The following is an 18,061-nucleotide window of genomic DNA, read 5'->3' on the forward strand; positions in this document are numbered from 1 at the left end:
AATTTTTGTTTTTTACTTTTTTGTAAACGGAGAAGAAAGTATTGCGGTCCACTGAGTGCTGTCATGCTGTCATGTTGTCATGCCATACGGTATTTTTGTCACAGAAAAATGTCTTTTATTATTTTTTGACCAATTATGGTTTGCCATGTGTACTCAAATAATCGCAGACACCCACGTTACTTTATGAGTTACTCACAAGAATAACCCAAATGTCAGACAGATAATAACACTGGCTAGATCTGGTCTTTTTATGGAATATTGCTGTTTAGTCTTGGGAGTGTGTCTGGGGGAGGGTAGGAAAAAGGGGTGTCTATTTCAGCTGATTTCCATCAAGACAAAATACAAAGGACAGCTTGAAGTCCTTATTAGCTCTTTGATTATTTTACTGCTTTATTGTGATTCCTAATCCTTACGAGCTCCAAGCAGTATTTTTGATCGTCTGTACTTGGAAAAAACAAGTGCCCATAAATACGATTTAAAAGGGCATTGTAAATTTCCTGGCTATGATAGGGGTACTTTGGGCATATTTTTAAAAGAATTTAGCTGTTAGGTGCCAAATGGCACGTTATGCTTAGCAAGGCAGGGAGCCGAGTCTAATGGGAAGTATGTTGAACTGATGATCAGGAAACTGGATTCTGGTCCTGGTCGTGCTACTAACTAGCTAATCCACAAGGCATGCCAGTTAATGTTTCTGGGCCTCACTTTTTCTCATTCATAAAATAAATGGGATTGTGTTTTGTGACCTCTCAAATTTAGTCCATCTCTAAAATCCTACAACTTATGATCAGCAGTAAGTAATATTATTTTATGTCTTTTTTGGAGGGCTAGAGACAAGGAAGGGAAGGGAAAAGGTAATTCCCAGTAGGTTATTATGGATATAATGGCTTTTCCCCCCTTTGCTTTTTTTGGTTACCTTCTTCACTCACTGCTTCCTTTCTTCCATCCTCATCAACAGTGTCTGCTCCTTCTTGCATTTATGGTAAATCTTTACAGTAGCAATGCCAGAATAATTGAATGGGTGGTAATTTTTTGGCTTACACTGTATTCATTTTGAAACTAAATATTTGAAGTCTTTGAGAAACAGAGGAAGTCTACTTGTTAAAACACGCTGCACACTTTCCTTTCTGGCAGTTAACCAGATGTTTAGGAACAGAACATACATAGCCTGTTCAAAATACGAAATGGAGCAAAATTATTTACAAAAGCATTTCAAAAACAGAACTCAACTCTCCATGAAAGGATTGGCAGAGAACTTTAATTAAAAAAAAAAAAAAGGTAGGGGTGGTGAGGAAGGGCTGATAATAAATAGTTTCACATTGGAAATCGTGGGAAATAATTTCATTAATATCCTGAGCTTTTTCCCTCTCCTATTTACATTTTAGTTCAAATACTGGATAGTGTGAGGGACAAGTTTTATGATTTTTCTTTACTGAAAAATGATAATTTTGTAGAACTTATAGATTGTGATCTTTCAAAGATATAGAATGTTTTTAAAATTCATTTTTATGCATATACCTTTTTCAGGCTTTACTGGTTTAATGTTATTTATAAAAAGTGGTTTTCTAATTTTTTTCTCTGTATTAAATTTGTTTATAATATATTAAATCTTTTGAAAAATAAAATATACATATGGAAATTAGTTGAGTTTGAAGAAAATTCAGAATTTATCATCACTTGTTAACTATTCTCTTTGTCCTTTGATATTTAAAGGCACTAGAAGGTGGGGGCTGGCAAACTTTTTCTATAAAGGTCTAGATAGTATATGTTTTAGGCTTTGCAGGCCCTATGGTCTCTGTTGCAGCTACTTAACTCTGCTGTTGTAGTGTGACAGCAGCCAGACAATATGTGCAGGAATAGGCGTGGCTGTGTTACAGGAACAGTCATTGGGCTGAACTTGGCTCGAATGCCACTGTTTGCCCACCCCTGCTCCAAGGAGTCAAAATAATACAAGAAAAATCATACGGACTTCCTAGTTGAGGCACCTTAATTAAATAATGCATTTTGATAATCAGAGCAACAGAAATAATTTTGAACATTGTGATTCATAGTTTTTTTTTTGAAGGAAGTAGAACAGATATTATTGTCACCATTTTTTTTAATAAGGAAATTTAAGTAGAGAGGGTTAAGTGAGCTTACCTTAGTTACACAGCAAGTGAGTTAGCTCAGACTAGAACCTAGGTCTCCTAATGTCAGCTGTTTACTTACCTCCCTGGAGTCTGACCATGATGTATAGGAGGGACAAGGTAAAGGAGTTCATGGAGTTGGGTCTTATGGGAAGGCCAGACAGTATAACAGCGAGAAAGAAAGCATCTGAGAGTCCAGCAGACCTGGGTTCGAATCCTGGCTTCATTATGGCCATCGGGCGTGTTCTGGCTCTGTATCCCCTCCGGGCCCAGCTCAGTTCATCCATGAGTGCGGGGGCTAAATAGGTTTATGCAGGGTCGTTTTGTAGTAGGCTCCTTCATTCGTGCTGCTTCTGTGTTGATCTTCTGGTGTGTGGTGACCGTGAGTCTGGGACATACAGACGTGAAGAGGCAGCAGGTCCTCTTCCCATGACTGTTAAGCACATAGTCTCTATTCTTGCATATTCAGTGGGAGAAATAGTAAATATAACCTCCACTTAATGTGGATCTAAAAGTGAGGCCCAGTTGAAGATGATATCCAAGGAAGTAGTCTGAGATTCTAGAATAAACTCATTTTTATCAGTGGCGATATTGGCATGATGTAACAGAATATATAAATGTGTTTCCTGTAAAGCAGATTTCTAATTATAATGACTTCTTTGGTGGCAGTCTGAACTCTACCTCCCTTTTTCCTTTACCCCTGCCTTTTTAAAAAATGGAAACATATCCCTCGTTGGGTGGGCCAGCAGGTTCACCACTGTTGTTTTAATGGATTCTTAACATTTCATAGAGATATAATGAAGATGACCTTCTGGGATTTTTAAGTTGTTTATAAAGCCTTAAGTTCCTCCAACAAGAAGAACATATGAATTCATGTTGTCACAACTAGAATATTTCAAATACAGTAATACTGTCACTTGGCATAACTTATTTGTAGAGACAATGACAAGCAGTCATGATTGCTAAAGTAACACATTTGGTTTGTATGATGCTGCTTTCTCTGAGGAGTTACAAAAGACTCATGTTCCATTAGCACTGACTGAATAATTACAAAAAAATTTGATAATTTAAAAGGTGCATTCCCATGTTATTTAATTTGATGCTTACTACTTCTGAGAGAGGTAAATAGTAGTAGACCTAATTTGCAAATATGAGTACTGAGGCTTTAGTGGCTTGATTAAAGGTGATTTAAGTCAGGTTTTCTTTTCCTTCTTTCTTTCTTTTTTTTTTTTTTTTTTTGAGACAAAGTGTCTGTTGCCTGGGCTAGAGTGCAGTTGTATCATCCTAGCTGATAGCGACCTCAAACCCCAAGACCCAAGTGATCCTCCTGCCTCAGCCTTCTTAGTAGTTGGGACTATAGGCATGTGCCACTACACCCAGCTAATTTTTCTTTCTCTATTTTTTGTAGAGATGGGGGTCTCCCTATATTGCCCTGGCTGGTCTCAAAGTTTTGTCCTCAAGCAATCCTCCTGCCTTGGCCTCCCCAAGTGCTAGGATTACAGGTGTGATCTGCTGTGCCCAGCCCTAAGTCAGGTTTTCTTACCCTAGAGTCCCAGTACCTCTGGCTATCCCATGTTGCCTCTTATGATCATAAATTAAGGGATTATGTATAAAATGCAGTAGTAGATTTTCTGAGATAAGCAAATCATAAACCTGCCCTCTAAGAGCTTATGCTTTGAGGAGGAGATGAGAAGTATGTGTAAATAACCCTAAATCAAGATAAAAAGTTCCTAGCAGGAGCCCAGAGAAGGGAGATACCACTTCTGTCTGAGGGAGGATGCTTATGGAGAAAAGGGCTGGCATGCAGTTTTCTGTTTAGTTCCCCATGCTGTCCCCTACACACATTCCTGAACACATCGTCTCATGGTGGGAGCTGAGGAAATAAATGCACATTTGCCTGATTATGGACCAGAAGGGGCAGCGGAACTTGAAACATGGCTAAGTTCCACAATAAAGATGGATGGAGGAGTAGAGGGAAGACAGGGGTGAAGTTGACGTGGGAAGGAGGAATTTCCCCATCAGCACTGGGCATGGAGGCCAGAAGGCACAGGTGGTTTCTGGGAGGTGGGAATAGCTTCGCTGAGATACAGGATGCGAAGTCCGGGAAGGTAGGTTGGGGCAAGGCTGCAGAAAACCTGGGATTTCAAGCTTAGGAATTTGGATTTTACTCTTTCAGAACGTACTAAAGTCATCTGCAAAGGAGAAATAGATATCTGTCATTTCAAAAAAGAAAGAAATGCTCCCTGGTTTTTTGGTAGGAATCGAGTGTTTGAAGAAGCTAACTATGTTTCTGAAGGAATGACAGCCTCTAGCCTCCTCCAGCGAGCCGTTCTGAGGTTTGTCAGATGCTCTGCTCTGGAAACCTCCCCACATATTTCACAAAACCAACCTAATACTACGAAGCTTTGATGAGGGATAGAAACACTTCATGTTGCTAAACTCACTCCAGAGATTCTCCTCACAAGGAGGGAAGAAAATTCCCTCTCACTGAGGCGTTGAATAAACTGACATAGCTGCTCAAGGAGTGCGAAGCATTTAGATTTTTTTCTGGCAATGTAGTTCAGTCACTGAGTCCTATATCCTCTGCCATTTGTCACTGTTCGGACCCCTGATGTTTATCTGGGACAGAAACCAGTGGAAATGCCAACATGTCATGCTTTGATTAACTGGCAAATATATTTTCCCCTTAATGCATTATACAGGTATATCTTATATTTTTTAAAGATGATTCAATGCAACACTAAAAATGGTTGCTTTTCATTTGGGCAATTGAGAATGCCTAAGAACTTACCGAAGAAACTACTCCCAAATATATTTAGTCTTATCAAATAATTTTATTTTTTAATACTGAATAAATGTGATGTAGAACATTTCCTTTTTTATTTTACTTAAGCTGTAGAATGCCCTCAAAAGGCTGGTATTAGGAATAGTCATTCATTTAACGTATATTGATTGAACACAAGCCATGTGCCAGGGATTGGTTTAGGCATTAGAGATACAGCAATGGGCAAAATAGACAGATTCCTTGCCCTCCTCTAACATTAAAAAATATAATGTGGCTACACCATGCATGAACCTCGGATACATTATGCTAAGTGAAATAAGCCAGTCACAAAAAGACAAATACTACATGACTCCATGTATGTGAGATACCTAGAGTAGTCAAATTCATAGAGAAAGTAGAATGGTGGTTGCCAGGGCTTATAGGAGGGAGGAATGGGCAGTTGTTGTTTAATGGGTATAGAGTTTCAGTTTTGCAAAATGCGAAAGTTCTGGAGATTGTATGCACAACAGTGTGATTGTACTTAACACTACTCAACTGTAAACTTAAAAATGGTTAAGATGGTAAATGTTATGTTACATGTATTTTACCACAATTAAAAATAAGAATAATTTTTAAAATACAGTATGTGAGTATACTAGGGTCAAATATATACTGCCAAAAATGTACTATAAGGAACATTATGTGTGATATAATGTCAGGAAGTGATTAATACTATGAAGAAAAATGAAGCTGGGAAGTGGGGTAGAGAATGGGAAATGTTGGCAAAAGACATGGATCGCTATTTTAGGGATAGCTCCGGAAGGGCTGTCTGGCAGGATGACATTTGAGCAGAGAGCTAATGAAGTGAGGAGTGAGCTGTGTGAGGGGACATCACAAACATTATCACCTGGCTTTGTGACTCTGCTTTTTGTTTTGTCTAAACCATGGAGCACCTCCAAGAGGCTGGCGTTCGCAACACTCCTCCAGTCTTTTCCTGTATGTCATCTTGGGTTAGGTTTCATTGACCTGTATTGTATCAGGGAATCAGATTAATAATGTCTGTAGCTCAAAAGTCTTATTCACAGAGGACACAGGCAAACAGGTGGTGTCCTCTGGGTGAAAAACGGATATAGTCATGGAATTATAGCAGAAGGAGTCCTGCTGGTTTATAATACAAAGTAAAAGGTCATAGATGTAAAAAAATGAGTTCCCAAAAAAGCAATGTCACCTTTCTCCAATATTCTTTTATACAGAGCAAATCACATGATTTTGGTTTGGAGCTTGCTTTTAATTAAGGGAAATAAAATTGATTGTTGCTTGTGAGTGCAGGTGTGGCGGTGTGTGTATGTGTGTGTGGTTTGCAGGGGAGGGGGTTCCGGGTAGGGAGAGGGACATGCAAAGGTGGTTCCAGGGGCTGGTTGGAACAAGTTGAGGCAATAGGTTGGCCCTAAGAGCCAAAATCAGGCGAGAATGAGGTCCTGTTTGATTGAAGAGGAAGATGCCCTGCCCGAGGTGGAGAAGGTAAGCGGCGTCAGAGTGGTTGTGTAAGAAAGTATGTCTGCAGCCAAGACAGTTTTTAAAAAATTAACCTTAGGTAAAAGAGGGTTCAGCAGTTTGCTAGATCTGGGAGAAAGGCACGTGTGATAGATTGTTCCTTTTAAGCCATGCCTGGCCTGTATCATGGGAGTGGATGGGGCTCCTTCAAGGGGTTGTGCTAGGCCAGACTGGAATAAATAACCTTTCAACATTCCTTGGAGTCTGTAACACAATGTCACAAAGTGTATATTCTTGAGCATACGGAGTGATCTTTGGAAAAGTCCAGACTGCTTAGCATAGCATGCAGGGCCCTCCAGGATCACTGCCACCTGGCTCCCCGGCCTTCACTTTGGCAGTGCCCTTTCTTCCACCCTCATCCTCCTCTTCTGCCAAACTGAACCTCCACGGATATCAAAGGTCCCCAGATGCTCTGGGACCACTGTGCTTCTGTGCCTCTGTGCACACGGCTTCCCCTGCCCGGAGGGTACGTTTCCCCACCCAGTGTGCTTGAGCAATCACCCACTTCTTTTTCAGTTCTCAGCCAAGCGATGATCTTGCTACAAAGCCTCATTTCCCTCATTTGCTGACATGCCTGTTTCTTCCACTACACTCTATACTCCTTGGGAACAGGGAACTGTCTACTTCATCTGGGTATCTCAGTGCCTCACTTTGGAGATGCTTAAATGTATCTTTGTTGACCATAAATTGTATATGCAGGTGCCCGGGTCATGGGGGCATGCACAGACCTTACTCGATAGAGCTTCATCATTCATTTCAGGCAGGTAAATTCACAGAAATAAAAGTCATCAACTGAGAAGTCCATAGGGAGTTCAGAGGCACAGGAAGGAGGGTATTCCACTGACCAGAAGATACATGAAAAAGGGTACCCTTGTAGCACTTTGCACGGAATTTTAAGTTTTCAACACTGGCTGCATTCTACTTTCTACTCATGGCAAAGTGCAATTAGATTTTCATACCTTTAGTATAGCTGTTCCTGCTACCTGGAATCCCGGCTCACCACTCCTGCCTCTGTCTTAATACTGCCAGTCTTTAAGGAAGAATCTTAGGATCTTAAGTTTCATTTCAAATGGTTCTGCCTGTGCTGTTTTTTTCTTTCCTGTAATACCTCTAGTCATTACTGTGTCATTTGATATTCAGTTGCCTAGCTCAGGTATACTGTTGGCTGGCTCCAGGACCCTGGCTTGGCAGTCTCACCGCTTTGATTCTTGACTTCCACACTGGTAAAACGAATCATATGGTGCCCTGACCTTCCTTAGAGAACTGCTCTGAGGCGCGCAAGGAGGTGCAGGCTGAAGGTTCCCATGGGCTCCTTGGATTGATTTGAAGACCTTTGTCTTGTTCTGAAGATAATAAATCTCAGTTCTCCTGATTCTCAAACCCCGTTGCCTGTGCTATGGAGTGGAGGCCTGGGGGGCGGTGGGGAGAGGGAGAGGGGAGTGGGCTTACTTACATCTTCTGGAGCTTGGATAGGGGATGTTTCCTGTGTACCCCAAAGATAGTGGTTCCTCCATTTGCTGATCCTGATAGCGCAATAGCATCAAGGTTGTTTCTATTGCTCCTTCACTTTGGTACTCCAGTAGGGGTGCACAGAAGGCTCTATACTTGTTTACATTAGGCTTGCTCTTAGCAGGTTAGACTTTGTACAAAACAATGTCAGGTATCATTATCATATGGCCAAGACAATTTGTAGCACCTTGTCCTCTCTGCCTTGGATCATATTCCTCGTTGAGGAGCTCACTTGCTTACACAGGAAGCTCTTGCCTGTTGCCAAGCCTGCTGGCAAGGGTAAAAGCATTTAAACAGTGTAATACATTTTGGAACCAAAAGCTGTGGTCAGGAGGAAAAGTAATCATCTTGAATAGATGGGGGCATCTCCAGTAATGTATGATTATAACATTTGATCCTACTTTGTGCTATTCGCTTTGCTGTCAGTTGTATAATTTACCTCTGGGCTCCTAGGTTAGAGTAAATTTAAGGAAGCTAGACTTAAAATAGGTATCGTAACCACATTTATGTGATATAGTATATACCTACAGCATTTATTGGCGTATGAGTTGAGCTCAATTTTGCATTTATAGTACAAAAGTCAAATATGTATACTGACTTTTACTATCAAGGTATATATATATTTTTCCAAATGGAGAAAGAATAATGAATTTGTGTATTGTTGGAAAAACCTCCTGGAACTAATGTCTCAAATGATGTGAAAATGTTTTTGAGGGAAGCCACACAGTCATCTTCATGCTCAGCAGTCCAGGAAAATAAAATAACTACCAAATGGGGAAGAATAAAGTTAGTGAGGAAGTTTGGTTGAAATTCATTCTCCAAACTTATATCACAAATAAAATAAGAAGATCCAGATGCCCTTCCAATTGCCAATTGAATGTAATTCTGTCATTGATACACTTATTAAAACTTGATTTTCTATTTAGTTGAAGGGTGTGGGCTTAAGGAATGGTTTACTGTTCAACTTCATTATTTTGAATTTAGACTCAAGCAATAATTACTGAAAAACTGGCATGAGTGCAGTATTGGCTTTTCCTAAGATTTGTTGGGGGAGAAACACCCAAATTTATGCAGTAATGAGAGATTTCTTTACTCTGAGACCAAACTTTAGATGCCCATCAGATTCAATAAGAATTGGGACTTTCTAAGTTTTCCTAGTGCAAAAATTCAGCCTAATTTTTATCAGATTCTCCCTGGAAGATGTAAAAGGGAAACTTGATATTAGAGTCTTTCACAGTGAGGAAAGCAGACCACTGCCCTTTTCCTGGCAAATTAGGAAGTGCACTAGAACATTCTTAGCTAGAGTCTTATTTAGCAAGATAAGAATATGTCACTTTTTGCCACTGCATTGTCCCTTTCTAAAGAAAGGGTGATTTATGAGTCCTCTGGATCTTCTTGTGGTGTTAATAACATCTTGAGCCAGCTGTTTTATTGGGTGTACACAGAGGGTAATTAGAAACATCTGAGAATCCCATAATGTGCCCAGAAAACCATAACATTGTGTGGAAAAGAAAAAAAAAATAACATTCATGCCAAAATTTGTGTACTTGGTAAATAGATGAATTAGTATTAAACAAAATTTACTTTGTATTATACTATTTTCCAGAAAGAAGCTAAAGTCTTCAGGCTGAAAATATCCTTTTATTGAAATACACCCACTGCAAAAAGCATAACCTTATTTGGTAAAAGCCTTCTGACTCTGCTGTTCGTACAGTAATTATCATTTCCCTTCTGTCAAACTCCATCATATTATAGACCATTTTCTGCCAGAAGAAGTATTTCTTCTTTTTACCTGGCAGTTCCTTGAAGATTTTAGACTTCTGAGAGATCTCATTTAAGGAAATTAACTCTTAAAAACATACTGCACTAGGGACTAATAGTGTCCAATTTGCCTAATAGTCTATCCTAGAAATCGGGTTGGGCTGTAGAAACTTGGGCTCTATTTCAGCTGGTTATTTGAAATTTGACCTGCTCTGGTGGTGGCTGAGCTTGAAGCATTTGGGTGTGCAGCAACAGCAGCAGCTAAGTTAGGGCCTGATTTAAATCAGACACTGTTCTTCCTTCCCTCAAGACACAATCTAGACAAGAACACCTAACAATTTGCTGGTGGCTTGTGAATGGTTCCTTTCATCTTCATTCACAAATAACAAGCCCTTCTGAGAAGTCAGGATTGAGTCAACCTGACATATCCCAGGCAGACGTGGACAGAGTTGAAGCCGGAGGCCTCCAGTGTATTTTCTACCTGTCTTGCTTTACATGTCCCTACTGGGTATGCCATTTTTGTCTTTTTTGATCATTTTCAATGGGATTCCTCACTGATCAGGGAGATAAAATTGTAGCTAATTGTTATCTTTTGTCAGAGATTATCAGTGACTTAATGAAGCATCTGGAATAAGAGGTAGAGTCACCTGTATAAAAATGCTTGTAAGGTAGGACAGTGGTTAGTAGCTGTGGCTGAAACATGACTTCAAATGGCTGCCTTCTTCCATCCCTAAATCAGAGGTTCTCAGTACTGGTCATATGACAGAATCTAAGATTGTGTAAGACTCAGAATTTGTGGGTGTGGTTTGGGTGTGTGTATTTTGAAAGCAAATGGTGCAGGCCATTGTTCTGCATTACTCCAGTGGAGAACGTGTAGTCCACACCAGTGTTCCTCACCCTTTGTTGTCCATAGGAATCACCATTGATCTTGTTAAGATGCAGATTTTGATTCAGGAGATCTGGGTGGGGTCTGAAATTCTGCATTTCTAGCAAGCTCCTGGGGGATGTGACGTGGTCCACCTGTGCATCACCCTTTGTGTCACAAAGATCTGAAGTGTTAATTAATCCATGATAAATAATGGTTTTACAAATATATATTATCACAAATTAATGATATTTATTTGTTGAATTCCTATGTGGGCCTGTTACTATATTAGGGAATGATTTATAAATTACAAAAGGGACTCAACCATGTAATCAAAATATGTCAGCTTTTTTCAAATCTCCTACCTCAGTTCCTGTCCCTAATAAAGCTGAGATTTCCTTACCCGGCCAGGCAGCCCCTCAGGCAGAGGTTCCCCAGGATGGCTTAAGCCCACGGGGAAGTCCTGCATCCCTGCCGCATTAAATGTTGGGAGGACAGGCTGCCTTCTCCCTTCACCTTCCAGTTTCAGCTTGCCCCACTCTGCCTCCTGTCTTCAAAATTTTTCAGGGAACAGTAAGAAAGTTTCATTGTTCACCATCTCCCCTAAATTCCAAGGGATATGTATTAAGCTCTCCAAAGAATTTTCACCTTCTCTGCTCCAATAGAACAAGCTGGTTTCTGCAGCACAGCCAGCATCCTAGGAAGTGAAATGACAGTTACTGCCAATTGTCCTCAGCTTTGGGATGTAGTGCAAAATCCCATAACAAAAGTTCAATTCCATAGTCTGCACAAGATTCCAACAGAACATTACCAACTGCTGATAGTGTGGTATTCTTATATACGAGGATGATACTCTTGGTTTACTAGTAATAGGACAGATACTCCTGTTTTTCCAGGAGAGGTGGAAGGGGGGATGTATTTGCATAGATCCATCCTTATTCTAGTTAAGTGCTACTTGTGATCAGTATTAAACATTTTGACAATATTTGAGGAGACAGTTTTCTGAGATAAGAGATGGTATACTTGAATCACTCGAATGAGACCAATTAGTCCAAACTTGTCACGAAACCATCATCCTTTTGGATAACATATGATCTCTGTGGTGAACTTGCCTACATAAAGTGCCTGAGTTTCAACATATAAACATGATACTTAATGGGAGGATTGCTTGAGCCCCAGAGTTTGAGGTTACAGTGACCTATGCTTGAGCCATTGCACTCCAGCCTGGGCAGCCTGGGCGTCAGAGCAAGACTCTATCTCTTTAAAAAAAAAAAAAGGCTGAATGGTATTTCATGGTGTATGTATACACCACATTTTCTTTAACCATTTATCATATGATGCAGTGATGGACACTTGGGTTTGTTGCATATATTGGCTGTTGTGAAAATGCTGTAATGAACATGGGGATGCAGACAACTCTTCACTCTGATTTCATTTCTTTTAGATATATACCCCAAAGTGGAATTGCTGGATCATATGGTGGTTCTATTTTTGATTTATTGAGGAACCCCCATACTATTTTCCATAATGACCGTACAAATTTGCATTCCTACCAACAGTATACAAGGGTTCCCTTTTCTCCACATCCTTGACAATATTTGTGATCTTTTTTTAATTAATAAAAGTCATTCTTACAGGTGTGAAAAAAACAAAACATGGTACTTGAGAGCGCTTTGAGCACAGAGAAGTTGAATTAACAGAAATAAAATAGAGTGAATATGAATTCATTGGCTGGTATAGCAAAGCTGAAACTTCCCCTCCCTTGTGCCACCAAAAGCCCATTGCATTTCCTTTACCTCACTCTGGTCTCTTCCTCTTCCCGCATGGTGTACTGATACCCAGGTTCTGTCTCTGATTCCCTCTTATTTCACCTGCGTCCGTCAGACATAGCCTTAGCTGGTGCCCACTCAGCTCTTTCTGTTACTCTGAAATAGCTGGTTCACACCCATAATGCAGGTGGGCAGGGGAAAAGCTGTTTGTCTGTCTGATGGTTTTCACCTGGGGTAGTTTTGCCCCTCAGGAGAGACATTTGTCAATGACTAGAGACATTTTTGGTTGTCCAGACTGGGGGGTGCCCCTGGCATTTAGTGGGTAGAGGCCGGGGATGCTGCTACACATCCTGCAGGGTACAGAAGCCCCCACAGCTATGAATCATACTGGCCCCAAGTGTCAGTAGCTCCAAAGATGAGAAACCCTGCTCCAGACATTGGTATGTTTTCCTATCAGAAAGCATCTTAGACTCTTTCTTTGACATTTTGTTCATGGAAGACCCTCCCTCTTAATTTCAAGATCATTCTCTAGAGATGAAATCTCCCACCTTTTGTCACAAATGTACTCCTTTGGTGATGGTGCTGGATGGAGCACCACCTCATAGCTTGCCTTTCAGCCATCCTTGTACATGCGTAACCTAATAAACTGGACCCAGGATCCTGGAGGCTTGATTTAGATTAGACAATTTATATGAGAGGGTCACATTGGATTTCAGAGGGTCCAAGGGTTGAGATGGCTTGGGCTGCGATTGGCCTTTATTATGAGCATTCTCCAGAAACTGAAACAAGAAATAACGAATGGGAAACCATTCAGCACGGGAAGCATTTTTGCATATCTCAGAAGTGATTGTATAATAGAAACCACTTTTCAGCACTTACCATGGCTACCGTGGACACTCGCTTGCAACGTGTCTGAGCTACGGCTGTTGGAAAAGGAGAGAATGCTGAGTGTGTTTATTTGAACAACAGCATCATCACATGTTCAAATAAACGTAGCACCTTGGGAGGGTACAGATTTGTTATTTCTAACCCAAACATCTTTACACACGCCTTTGGAAGGGTCATTTTGCCAAGTTTGGAAGAGAAAACTATCCAAGCATTAGAAGTCTGACATATTATTTAACTTGTTGAAAAAAGAAAAACCTCTTTGTGGCCAAAACACTCTAGGTCAGCTGGACAACGGTGTATATCATGTTTTTAAAGCATTCACTTTTGGACCAAGAAACAGCCCTAGAGAGCAAGTAAAAGACATTGCCCTCACCTGCATATAAACTCATGTAGCAGTTTTCCCTTATGTTTTGGCCATCTTGCCCAGGAAACTTGGAATTTTCACAGTTGTTTCTTTTGTGCTTTTTTTACTTGAATGAAATGCCTGTTCTGAATTCCATCGACATGTAGGAGGTTATATAGTTCATTGCTTATCTTTATGAGACCCCAAATCCATAATTTATATGACTGATTCTTTTTTCAATTACTTTTTTAAGTTGTGGTAAAATATATATAATATAAAATTCATAAATTTTTCCATTTTTAAACGTACTTTTCAGTAGCAATGAGTACATTCCCAATGTTGTACACCCCTCGTCACTGTCCATGTACGGACTTTTTCATCATCCCAAACAGAAACTATACCCATTAAACAATAATGCCCCATTTCTCTCTTCCGCTAGCCTCTGGTAACCTCTGTTCCATTTTCCGTCTCTATGAATTTGAGTATTCTAGGGACCTCTTATAAGTGGAATCATACAGCATTTGTCTTTTTGTGGCTAGCTTATATCACTTAGTGTAACATTTACAGGGTTAACCCATATTGTAGCAAGTGTCAGAATTTCCTCTCTTTTTAAGGCTGAATAATAATTTGTGGTATGCATATACTACCTTTTGTTTATCCATTCATCTGTTAATGGACATTTGGGTGGTTTCCACATTTTTTGGCTATTATAAATAGTGCTGCTATGAGCATTGATGTACAAGTATCTGTTTGAGTCCCTGTTTCAAATTTTTGGGGGCATATACCTAGAAGTGGCATTGCTGGCTCATGTAGTAATTCTATGTTTAACTTTCTGAGGAGCTGCCAAACTCTTTTCTTTGAAAACTGTGCTGTTTTACATTCCCACCGGCAATGTTTCAGGGTTCCAGTTTCTCCACACCTTCAATAATACTTATTTGCCTTTTTAAAAGTAATAGCCATCCTAGTGGGTGTGAAGTGGTTTTGATTTGGAATTCTCTAATGATTGATGAAATTGGGACCCTTTTCATGTGCTTATTGGCCATTTGTATATCTTGTTTGGAGAAATGCCTATTCAAGTCCTTTGCCCAATTTTGAATTGGTTTGGTGTAGTCGATTTTTTAAAAAACTGGAATTTTCATTTATTAAACTAAATACTTATTGACAGCATTATTTTTACCTGAGATTGACTGCGAATCTTTTGGGAAACCTGATTTTTAATGCTGGTTGGTCCTGCCACTTGGACAAGACTCATTTTTAAATCTTACTTTCTTCATCTGCAGAAGGAGGAGTTTAGGGAGTAGATGTTCAAGATCCCTTGCATGCCTCAAATTCTACTATCTTGTCTAATATAAAACCTGGGAAAATGGGGAGAATGGTAGAGTGTAAATGGGACTAGGCTATCTTTATTGTGTTTTACTTTGAAAATATTTTCTGTGATTTCCAAGTATGTACAGTGTGCTCCCTTTTGTACTTTTTTCAGCCCCGCTTTTGACTTTGAATCAAAGTATGATTTTGCACAACTCCAGTGATACGTGGTGTGGTGATGTGTCATCAGCCTGACAAGTTTGGTCAGAAAACAAGTTTGGCCTGAAACATTTAAGTTTACAAATGACTTGGCCTTTTTAATTTTTTTTTTAACTTTTTATTTTTTTGCTTAGTTTTAACAATCAAAGTTCTCAGAAGACTTTGGCCAGAAACAGAATGACTGCATGGTGGCCTGAGGCACCGCAGCTTGTTTGGAGCAGGATGAAAGGACGGAGTCAGGTTGGGCCAATAAGGTTGTCGAGGGCTAAGTTTTGTTTTCTTTTTTAAAGAAACCTGAAAAGTGAGGCTGCGTGCCTTAGAATGTTCTGGAGCCCTGCTACAAACTATATAACACATGTATCATTTAGCCTTAAAAATCTGAGCCATGAGGATTTAAATTCTTCACTAGGGGGAAAAAGTCTCAATTTAAATCCTTCGCTGGGGCGAAGAAGTCTAATGTCAATTTTAAATTTAAGGAAAATAGTTTTATAGTAAATGAAGAGGTAGTTTTTCTAATACATATTTAAATTCATTTATCTCTTGCCAATTCCCAGGGTTATATCTTAATTTACTTAGATTAACAGCTTCTTGCATTTTTTCTTCTCGTGGCGTTAACAGGCCAGACACATGAGCGTTCTTCAGCAGTCAAAATATGGAGTTTAACAGCATTTGTGCTGGGAATCCACCGGCTCTGTGTCCCTGGAGGCATCAGTGGCTCCTTTTTCCTTTAGGAGATTGGAGGGTGGAGGAGAGAAAGGACCCCTCCTGCAGGGTCCTGGGGGTCTTTTTGTTTCTCTACCTAAGGCCAAAGCCGCTGTCTTGAGGCGTTCTGTGTGCCAGTTCTTTGCTTTTGCAATCCAGGGTTCTCCCTGTGGGTTTCCCAGAACTTTCCCTTATACCTTTGTCACGAGTCTCTTTATTAAACTGTCTTGAACTTTGCCGGGCTTAAATGTGCCTCTATTTCCTCACTGGTTCTTGACTCACACTAGAATTACAGTTTAACTACATTTGAAGGTAGATTTTTTTTTAAGTTGATTTGTATGCCGTCTTTAAAGGTAATTAGCTTTTTAAAATACGTGACACGTGGTACAAAATTTAAAAGGGATAAGAGGGCTTACTGTGGAGTAAAAAGTAAGTTTTCCTCCCATTTTGTTCTCTGCACACCCGGTTCCTTTTCCTAGGGGCAAATACTCTTTCCTGTTTCTGTCTTCTCCCAGAATCTGAATGTCCTTCACACCCTTGAAACTGCCAGACTGTTTTATTTATTGTATTGTACCGTGCTTTGTTCACTTAGCAGTCCTTATCAGCACAAATAAATCTGCCTTGTTTTTTTAAAGGCTGCATAATATTCCATCCTGGCATATAACTTATTTAATGAGACTGAATTATTGGATATTTGCCTTTCTGCTTTTGCTGTTATCATCCCAGCTGCAGTGAATAATGAAAATCTTAGTATATGTTTGCCAATATCTGAGGATAAATTCATAGAAACAAAATTGCTGCATCAAAATTGCTGTTCGTTTAATATTTTAACAGATATTTACCAAATTATCTACTATAAAAGTTGAATTAATTTATATTCTAAACAATGTATGAGATTGTCTATATCACAATACTCTTTCCTATGCAATTTAATCATTTGAACTCTGCCACTCTCATAGCTTGGAGTTTTAATTAGCATTTTGCTTGTGCATGAGATTAAGTCTCTTTTCATACATCTAAAACAGAGTTTCTCAATCTCTGTTATTCATATTTGGGCAGATAATTCTTTGTTTCGTGGGGCTATCCTGTGCATTACAGGATTTTTTTTTCATTATAGGATGTTTATAGCATCCTTGGTCTCTACCCATGAGATTCAAGTAGCAACCAAAAATGTCTCCAGTCATTGCCAAATGCCCCCTAGGGGCAAAATTATCCCTGGTTGAGAACCTCTAGTCTAAAAGTTTTTCTTTTCCACTGCATTGTTAGGTGTTTTAACTTTGCTTATGGTGGTTTTGCTGTTTATTTCTTTTTAAAGGGATATACAAAAATTTTGGATTTTTTTAATGTAGTAAGATTTATCAATCTGCTTCTCACATGCAATTGATAGAGAAATTGATTTTAGATAACATTTTGTTAAATAAAGGTACCACACCAAATTCTTCATTTTATTTTACTTTATGTTTTTAGAGACCAGGTCTCACTCTGTCACCCAGGCTAGAGTGCAGTGGTGCAATCATAGCTCACTGCAGCCTAGAACTCCTGGGCTTCGATGATCTTCCTACCTCAACCTCCCAAATAGCTTGGACTTCAGGCACACACCACCATGCCTGACTAATTTTTAAATATTTTGTAGAGAACGGGGTCTTGATGTGTTGCCCAGGCTGGTCTCAAACTCCTGGCCTCAAGCAATCCTGCCTCAGCTTCCCAAAGTGTTTGGATTACAGGCATGAGCCACTGCGTCAGACCTGTTCTTCCTTTAATTAGCGGTCAGACCTCTTCTCTTCAGTTTTAGACAACAAACCAGGGGAAACCAGAGTAAGCCCTGAATTTTGTTGATGAGTAGCATATAGATGTATTGGAGAGGATCAGAAATTGTAAGTTAATGACGACTATTATCCTTGAGTTCCTTCTGTATGCCCATCACTGTGTTACGTGCCTTGCATGTATTATGCCTTATCTTTGCAGCAGAGCCCTGAGTGATCAGGCTGTTATGGTCATTTTATAGATGAGGAAGCTGAGGACCAAAGAGGTTAAGTAACTTGGGCAAGGCCACAGAGCAAGCAAGTAGCACAGCTAGGTTTCAAACCCAGATCCCCCAGAATCTGTGGGTCATGCATGCTTTACCCTGTGCATGGTGTTGTCTCAAAGCTCTCTGTGCTGGGGCTGGCAAGGAGCTTCAAGGGAATTCTCAGGGAGAAGACCATATTTGGCATCCCTGTGAAATCCATCTTCTTTCTGCTTGGCTTGGAGAGATCCCCA

General features: G+C 39.9%; 1 protein-coding gene across 9 annotated transcripts in view; it reads left to right on the forward strand.

Moving 5' to 3' along the window:
* LTBP1 (latent transforming growth factor beta binding protein 1) overlaps window positions 1-18,061 on the forward strand; it is a 379,098-nt gene that overhangs the window by 152,613 nt on the left and 208,424 nt on the right. The gene's annotated exons all lie outside the window — the stretch shown is intronic.

This window comes from Lemur catta, chromosome 4 (genome assembly GCF_020740605.2).
Source record: "Lemur catta isolate mLemCat1 chromosome 4, mLemCat1.pri, whole genome shotgun sequence".
NCBI lineage: Eukaryota > Metazoa > Chordata > Mammalia > Primates > Lemuridae > Lemur > Lemur catta.